Raw genomic sequence first — 6,000 nt, 5'->3', positions numbered from 1 at the left:
TTTTCTTCTCATTCATATGGCTATAGAACCTTTTACTATTGGTTTTAATTCCCTTTGTCAGATACTCCTGACAGCTACCAGAAGCTCCATGCTGGGCCTGCATTTCCCATTTAACAAGTACTTGTGCAATTTATAGATCATTCTCTGATGTCTGAGTGATGTTTTGCACAATGCTTTCTGTAACACAGCTTCCAATGGTTTATGGTCTCTGTCTGCCATATTGGCTAATATGCTCTGGGCATAACTTAAACATCACTGGGGTTGCTATTGCTTGCACCAGGGCTAAAATTGGCCCCATAACTCTGGCCACATTCCAGCTGGCTAACGACACTAAATTCCCCCTACCATTTCAATTGGGTACAGTGTTCTTCTTCACTTCCTGTCCTAAAATCTGTTCTAAGAACCTAAGATTCCTAGGATTACCAAAGGATGAGGAAGGAGATAACCTTATTGCTGGCCATGGGGAATTTTATCCTGGGAGATAAAAAAGGATCATATGTCTAGTGCTCATCCAGAACGCAGGGTGAAAGATCACATGCGTGAAGACAATCATTGCCCATGTCTCACACTTGTCGGACATAAAAAGAAAAAAGAAAAAGGAGGATTTGTGGCACCTTAGAGACTAACAAATTTATTAGAGCATAAGCTTTCGTGAGCTCCAGCTCGCTTCATCGGATGCATTCAGTGAATGCATTTCCATGATGAAGTGAGCTGTAGCTCATGAAAGCTTATGCTCTAATAAATTGGTTAGTCTCTAAGTTGCTATAAGTACTCCTGTTCTTTTTACAGATACAGACTAACACGGCTGCTACTCTGAAACTTGTAGGACAAAAGCAGCACACAGTTCTGGGGACAGCAGGCTGGTAGAAGGAAACACAGCACCAAAGCAACCATCTGCTGTTCTGGATTTCAGACCGTTACAGGCTGTGCTCACTCTGGTTCTGCCACTGTCCTGCTGTGTAACCTGGGGCAAGGCTCTGTGCCTCAGTTTCCCCACCTGCCCTTTGTCTGTGTCGTCTGTTCAGACGGCAAGCTCTTTGAGGTCAGGGTTGAGGCCTGGGCTGCAATAGAAAATTAGGTCAGTTTAACTACATCACTGCAGAGTGTGAAAAATCCACATCACTGAGCGACGCAGTTAAACTGACTTAATCCCCGGTGTAGACAAGCTCTAGGTCAGGGGAAGGATTCTTCTGTCATCCCAGCTACCACCTCTCAGGGAGGGGGATTATCTACAGCGACAGGAGAACCCCTGCCCTTACCATAGGTCGTGGCTACACTGAAGCACTGCAGCAGCAGCAATGCTGCGGCTGTAGCATTTCAAGTGTAGACAAGTCCTGTGTCAAGTACAATGGGGCCCTGATCCACGCTGAGGACGCCACGAGCTATTGTTAACAGATAGGATGCCAATGATAAGAGTGCAGATACTGACAACATGCATCAGCATCGTGCAAACCCTTGTGGATGGTCAGGGAAAGAGGAGCAGATGCCATGCAGGCAGCACTTCCTGCTACATCACATCTGAGACCTCTTCACCCTTCAAAGCAATGTCTCCTGATACACCAGTGCAGACAGTTGGGAGGGTAACTCCAAACCCTTGGATCCATCACCAATACATTCTGAAACTCCTACGCAAGCTAAAAGAGCCCCAAATGCTTTCAGTGTCTAGATTGCAAATAGAAATAATTCTCATTTCAAAAGCCACAAAATAAAGCTGATTAACATGGGACAAGATCAAAAATCACCATGAAACTAAAGTGACAGCAGCGTTGCCAACTCTCATGATTTTATAATTAGTCTTGTGATATTTGGGGTTTTACTTAAAGCCCCACCTCCTGCAGTCATGTGAATCTCAGCTTTCTCTCTCTTTTTCTTTTAAAAAAAGAAAGAAAAAGTAAGTTTCTAGCTCTGGTGGCTGTGTAGACAAGCTTGAAATTGTGACCCCCGAATGACCTAGAGGCTCAGAGACCTGAAGTTAAAGGGAAAGAGCTCAACATTTGTTATTATTTACCCTGCAATGACACTGAACGCAGCATTCAGATTCTGCCACCAGCATGATTTTTATCTTGTAGCTCCCATCGGAATATTTTGGTTCTTTGTCTGAAGGCTGGCTGAGACCAAGCTGCGCAGTGAGGAACCTAGGGAGGTGGTAGAATCTCCTTCCTTTGAAGTTTTTAAGGTTAGGCTTGACAAAGCCCTGGCTGGGATGATTTAGTTGGGGGTTGATCCTGCTTTGAGCAGGGGGTTGGACTAGATGACCTCCTGAGGTCCCTTCCAACCCTGATATTCTATGGATGCAGGATGCTTCCAGGCAGCATCAGTCATGCTGTGGAACTGAGTTAAACTATGTTGCATGCACTTTCCTGCTCCCCAGCAAAAGACCTAGTCTGCTTACTGCTGCCCTTGAGAGCAGTACTGGACAGAGCCTGTGCTTCTGAGCCAGCAAATACCTTTCCACGGCCAGAATAGATAGATACAGACTCCGCTATGGGTTTACTCTCATCAGGTGTCATTATGGTATGGGAAAAAAATCCAGATTATATGGGGTCACTCTCATTAGGTGTCATCATGGCCAAGAGCATGACATTGTACATATTACAAGAGGCTTCACGTTCCCAAGGCAGGAATACATTGACGTGCACACTTAACTTTACATGCAAGTTAAGTGCTCGGTAGAATCTGAGCATCCCAGGTTACAGAAAACAGTTCAGCTCCTTTGCATTATGTTCTGGTGTGTTATTTGCCAAGAGGTCTGTCTCAGCATGCAGTGGTGTGTGATCATGTCAAGAAAGCCCCAATCGTGGTGCATACACATAAGGGGGCAGAGTTCTGGTTGTTATGGGGCATGTAACTCTAAATTCCCTTACTGATGTTTGTAAAATCTTCAGCTCCTTTCTGCATTCGCTTAGCTCCTGCATTCCTTTTTAGAAAGGTAACTTAAAGCCAGTTAAGCCAGCCCCTCTTCTCCTCTGAGGAGATTCATTGCCACCTTGATCTTCTGATTGAATTCTAACTCTAAGCACCCAGTGCCTGCCAGCAAAGGGGACAGTTGTGATGGTGGTTTGGGGTCACCAGCCCCAGGGTGAGGTCCTTTAATCCTTGGTTCCCTATCACCCTATTTAGTCCAGAACACCTTCCCAAGCAGTATAAGATACTGTGTGCAGACAGGATTCCAGATGCAGCCAATTGTTGCCTACAACATGGCGCTGTTTGCTCCAGATTCAGTAACAGACAGCTTGTATCTTGGACTCAGAAATGCACCATTCCGAATCGGTCTGTTGATGGACAATCAACACAAGGCCTCCGTGGTTGGGCTGGGGGCTCCAGGAGCAAGACCATTCAGCTTGTTTATTAGCTCAGACTTTGAAAAGAGCTCACTGCTGGGTGTGGGTCAGACCCTCTCTGTTAAAAGGACATTGCAGGCCTGTGCCCATTGTCCACTGCGAGCAACTCCCTGGACTACTCTAAAGCATAGGGGCAGTAGCCAGCTGCTATGTAGGGTTATCACCTTTGAAATGCAAAAAACCCACCCAGCAGGCCCCCACCCCAGAAGACAAGCCCGCTGCCACCCAACAACAAGGCAATTCCGCAACCTCCCCCCCCAACAGTCACTTATAGTATCTAGAGATATAACACATATAGATAAGATTGAGGACATCCCAGTCTCCTTACTCTTGTGTGGCACAAACCCTCTCTCACACACCCATGCAGCGCGCTTGCATGGTGGTGGGCAGACAGGTGCAGTATTTCAACAGTTTTGATCCGTTATCATGTAACCTGAGGAAGTAGAAACACTGCAGCATCTCTGGCTGGACACAGACACTTTGAACATTAGCTAGCCTAGTGCAGTGTGAAAATAATTCAAATCTTTAGACCCATGTTAAAAAAAAACCTGGCAGATTAAATTATTTGTCTGGCAACTACTCAAGATAGTTAAATCCAAAGCAGACTGCAAAAAGTTACAAAGGGATCTCACAAAACTGGGTGACTGGGCAGCAAAATGGCACATGAAATTCAATGTTGATAAATGCAAAGTGATGCACATTGGAAAACAATTCTAACTATACATATACAATGATGGGGTCTAAATTATCTGTTACCACTCAAGAAAGAGACCTTGGCGTCATTGTGGAAAGTTCTCTGAAAACATCCACTCAATGCACAACAGCAGTCAAAAAAGCAACCAGAATGTTAAGAAAGAAATAGATAATAAGACAGAAAATATCATATTGCTGCTATATAAATCCATGGTACACCCACATCTTGGATACTGTGTGCAGATGTGATCGCCCCATCTCAAAAAATTGGAATTGGAAAAGGTCCAGAAAAGGGCAACAAAAATGATTAGGGGGTATGGAACGGCTACCATAGGAGGAGAGATTAATAAAACTCATCTCTTTTCCAAGCTGAAGAGTCCCACGGGGGGGGGGAGGGGAGAATACAATAGAAGTCTATAAAATCATGACTGGTGTGGAGAAAGTAAATAAGGAAGTATTATTTACTCCTTCTCATAAAACAAGAACTAGGGGTCACCAAATGAAATGTACAGACAGCAGGTTTAAAACAAACAAAAGGAAGTATTTCTTCACACAATGCATAGTCAACCTGTGGAACTCCTTGCCAGAGGATGTTGTGAAGGCCAAGACTATAACAGGGTTGAAAAAAGAACTAGATAAGTTCATGGAGGATAGGTCCATCAATGGCTATTAGCCAGGATGGGAAGAGACCCTGCCTATGTTTGCCAGAAGCTGGGAATGGGTGACAGAGGATGGATCACTTGATGATTACCTGTTCTGTTCATTCCCTCTGGGCACCCGGCATTGGCCACTGTCTGAAAACAGGATCCTGGGCTAGATGGACCTTTGGTCTGACCCAGTATGGCCATTCTTATGTTCTTAACTGGCAAATCCATAAAAAACCTGGCCAGGTTCGCCACCCCCAACATACCCCCTACACTAGCTCTACACTAGCCAGACTCCTCAGTACAAAGGGAAGAGCTCTGGAGGGCGACTATGTCTAGCTTGACTAAGGGTCTACTTGAGTGGGGAGGAAAAGACCTATGCTGGCACCCCCCTCTACTGGACAGGTGCTCATCCCCAGGAGGAGAGGAATTACTTAGGATGCTGCAGGGGAAATATCTCAGACAAATAGGATAAGCCTGAAAAGGGAGATGTCATGAAGCAACGACTCGCTGTTGTGGTTGTCTCAGGAATTAGCTCTCCAGCATATGGAGCATCTCCTCCTGCCTGGTGTCTCACCTGCCACTGGCCCCCCCATGTCCCTCCTGGACCCTGGTGCCCCTTTACCTTGGGGTGCTGCCCCCTGCCAGTGCCCCCACACTCTGGGTCTCCCCTCCCAAGGGAACCCCCAACCCTCTATCCCCACCTTGCCTCACTGGGGGAGACTCTGATCTGTAAACCACTCATCACTGGCGAGGGGGGTTTGGACCTGCTGCCTTTGCCTATCTCCTGGCTGCACCTCTGTAGCCCCAGTACCTTTGTAGGCCTTCACCAAGGCCTGCAGCTTGGGGGGTTTTCCGGCTGGAGCTCCCTTTGCCCTAGCACAGCTCTGCCTCCAGTACCTTGCTCCCAAGCAGCTAGCCCTTCCCACTCCAGGGCTAGAGTGAGACTCCTTCGGCTTCTGGCCCACAGCCCTCTTATCAGGGCCAGCTGGGCCCTAACTGAGCTGGCTCCAGTTGTGGCTGCTTCCCCAGTCAGGCTAGGTTCCCTGCTTTCACTCCCTTTCCCCAGCCACAGCCCTCTCCAGGGCTGCTTTTATCCCCTGTTCAGCCGGCGTGGGGCAGCTGCCCCACTACAGGAGGATTTAACCAGAAAAGCAGGAAAGGCTTCCTGGGAGCCAGCGGCCTGGTGTGGGGAGTGTCGTAGGAATCCCAGGAGGTGGGGTGCTGAGTCTGACCAACCAATGCACTAGGAAACATGCTGCAGAGGGATGGCCTACCAGGCTCTCAATGGTGATCAAGAGGCCTGACAGGTCTTTTCCTTC

This window comes from Dermochelys coriacea, chromosome 27 (genome assembly GCF_009764565.3).
Source record: "Dermochelys coriacea isolate rDerCor1 chromosome 27, rDerCor1.pri.v4, whole genome shotgun sequence".
Lineage (NCBI taxonomy): Eukaryota > Metazoa > Chordata > Testudines > Dermochelyidae > Dermochelys > Dermochelys coriacea.
This window is presented reverse-complemented; position numbering follows the sequence as displayed.